This window comes from Vicugna pacos, unplaced genomic scaffold (genome assembly GCF_048564905.1).
Source record: "Vicugna pacos unplaced genomic scaffold, VicPac4 scaffold_19, whole genome shotgun sequence".
NCBI classification, from domain to species: Eukaryota; Metazoa; Chordata; class Mammalia; order Artiodactyla; family Camelidae; genus Vicugna; species Vicugna pacos.
In genome coordinates this window covers 50,523,145-50,526,532 of record NW_027328740.1, presented here as the reverse complement: position 1 = coordinate 50,526,532, position 3,388 = coordinate 50,523,145, and the positions used below count along the sequence as shown (strand labels likewise).

At 32.1% G+C, this 3,388-nt stretch overlaps 1 pseudogene; it reads left to right on the top strand.

The window, feature by feature from the left end:
- Nucleotides 1–1,229: 1,229 nt before the first annotated feature.
- LOC140693443 (heat shock transcription factor, Y-linked pseudogene) lies at nucleotides 1,230–1,784 on the top strand (annotated as a pseudogene).
- Nucleotides 1,785–3,388: the final 1,604 nt, after the last annotated feature.

Below are 3,388 nucleotides of genomic sequence, written 5' to 3'. Positions count from 1 at the left end.
CCCTCATTTTGAAATTGGCTCATGTTTAATGGAATATATTTCTAAATAAAGAATATAACTTTTGGCAGAACTGGATTTTCTACGGTTTACTGATACACAACGTAACTATTATTTACAATTAGTGAACAAAACCCTTGCCTTAAAATGCCGGATTTTACTACCAATGTTATCTGTTTCAGGACTGAGATACAAATTGCTTCCTAAAATGCATTACATGGTATTTTCCACCCGAACACACATATAGTGTTATTTCTTTCTTTTTTGATTGTTTCTTTGTTTGCCCCTTAATGGAGGCACTGCTTATTTAACCCAGCATCTTTTGCATAAGTGTATATATCAACATCATTTTGGAACACTTAACAGAAGGCTCAAGGGTTTGGATTATAAAGATGAAAAGAAAATTTGTTCCTTCTAAGGACTGAAAAACCTCTGACTGAAAGAATGGCAAAAGTATACATTTGTAAATATACTATAAGATTTTCTCTTTTGTAATTTTAGAGTAGAATATTAACTTACATTTGTTTTACTTATAGAACTTAATTGAAATTTAAAACAAAACTTCTGCCCCTTGGGATTTCTTAAATTTGATTCATTATTTTTATCTAATTTTATTTCATACTTATTTACCATTTATTTTTTATACAAAACAAATAAACTGATATTTATTCTGCTCATGTTATGAATATAGAGCTACTTATTATAAAGTACACAGAAAAATACTTATTTCCATTTCCAAATCAAATTATGTTTCACTTTAATTACAAATGATATTGAAATAGATATACATTATCTGTACTGGATTTACACAAATTTCACTTTAAATTCTAAAACTTTAATATTATTTTATATATTTTGTGCATTACTTATACTCTATTCTTAAATCTGGTAAAAATTTCTGTACAAAAGGAAGGAGATTGGTTTTATTTCATAGACCCCAAAATTAAATTATTTAGAAAGATTTTGTTGGGATAATATTTGCAAATCACACTTTAAATATAAGCATCCTATATGTTTCATTTTAACTGGATGAATGACAAGTAAACACTGGCTGAATGTTACACTTGAGTTGCTGAGAGGCCAGTTGTTTTGTAATGTCACAGCTACTCAAGTTGAGTTTCATTGTGAAGGTCTAGCAGTTTATCTGTGCAGGCCTGCTAAAGCAGCATTTGATGCTGCAGTGCTCAAAATCATGCAGATTAGAAAAGTAGCTGTTGATAAATTTAATTGAGATGGCACATGATTCTTCAGAAATTCAAGTTGTGTCTTGTAAAGATGGACCAACTGGTTCAGCAAAATCCGGTAGATCTCTATTGTGTGATCAAACATTTTCTGGGGACTTGGACTTGAGGTCTATGATTGAAGAAAATGCTTTTCAGACTTTGTCTGAAGAATCCTTGATAAAAACACCATGATACACACATTGTGTCACTGAACCAGATGAAGATAATGATTTTCGTTATCTGACATTTCCAAGAAAACTCTGGAAAATAGCTGGGAGTGACCAATTTAAATCCATCTGGTGGGATGATAATGGATATTTCATAGTGATTGATGAAGATGTCTTTAAGAAGGAAGTTTTGGAAAGAAAGGCCCCTTTCAGAATATTTGAAACTGGAAGTATGAAAAGTTTACTTAGACAGCTAAACCTATATGGGTTTAAGAAGGTGCGGTAGAATTTTCAAGGTTCTGCTTGTTTAGCTGACTTTCTGGCAGTAGAAAAAGAAGTCTCTGTTTTAAGAAAGGTATTCAGAAATTTTAGTTACCACATGGTAACTTATATATAAAATTTTATTTTGTATATCAATCAATGATAATATAAAAGTAAAGCTAAATTTTGAAAATTGTATAAAACTACTAAGGTTAAAATCCTTTATTTTTTCTAAAAAATGAGGATAGTGCCTTAAGTAGTCAATATTATGAGAAACTTTGTTTGCAACTATGAATAATTCCAGAAATCTAAATAAAGGTATTAAGGCTGTTTATAAAAAGTGGCATTCACTGTTACTGCAATGGCTGACTTCTTAAATTTGATGAGTATACTATTTAAATGCATAGTTTCCAAATAAGGAACTTCAAAATATCGTCAGCAATGTTCATATTTTGATGATATTATCTTTGCATTGTAAACGTGGAATCTGAGGTTTTATAAGTTAGCCTTATTGTAGTCTTGTATTTTGGTTTAAAATTTTACTAAAATGTTTCTCCATTGGTTGTAGCTGCATTTGTATCATAATCCAAATGTTAAACGAGGCTGTCCCCAGCTTTTAGTGAGAATAAAAAGAAGAGTTGAGATTAAAAATTCTTGTCTGTTGTCTTCATTGGCTGAAGATTTCAACAAGAAATACTTTAAATCAGGGGTAATGTCGATAAACATAATTCTGATTTTGTGGCTGACACTAGTGGAGAAAGTGCATTTTTACCTTCTGCAAATTTAAACATGCCTCTAATAAGAAAGCCCTCTAATAGCCACATAATTGGTGATACAACAACCCCGATCAGAGGTGATTTTCCTCCTCCATCATCAATGTCAGTGAGACCACCAGAACAAATTGCAGTGGATCAACGAGCTATTTTCAATCAGTTCACCCCTGTCCACGGGCACTCTCAAATCAGCTACAATGAAACAAATGGCCGTATTGTGAACTCCATTACAACTACAACTTGTATTTCTCAGTACAGCATCTTCTCTCCCATACAGAGCAATTATTTTAGACTGATGTTGGAGCCTTCTACTTTTCCATAAAGATATCACAAAATATCTGCCAATGAACTTCATTTTCCTAAACTTCAACCAGGGATCAACCCACGCATTTCAGTGCCAGTGATAGCTGATAAATCAGTTACCTCTCTTTCAAGGCCAACTCATCAGACATTTTCAGTTTATGAACGTCAAACTAATTACAACTGATCAACCAGAGGACTACCAGATTATGCAGGATAACAGTAGTTAAAATTGATGTTGGCAAATGTCATCAAATATCTGCAATTTTCTTATTTTAACAATAATCATAGGTGTGTACCTGTATTTTCCTTATTTTTTTTAAATATAGCATATAGTTAAACAGGAGACTAAGTTGCCATTTAACGATAGAAAGAGATATCTGATTGATATGATCTTTTTATGGAAAAATATGGGAGTAAATTTAAATAATTCCTTGTAAGGAAGAAGAAAATATGGGAGAATTTGGAAAAAGACTAAAACATGGAGAGAGGGAAAATTACTAAGTGGATTCTGGTTCATACTGGAAAGTATGAAAAGTGTTAAGTTAGGATAGATTGGAACAGGAGATACATGCAGGAACCGGCCCAGGGATCATGGTCTCTATTATGTCATCCCTGGAATCAAAAAGATCACATGATATAGTCAAAGATGGCACATTCATCATGT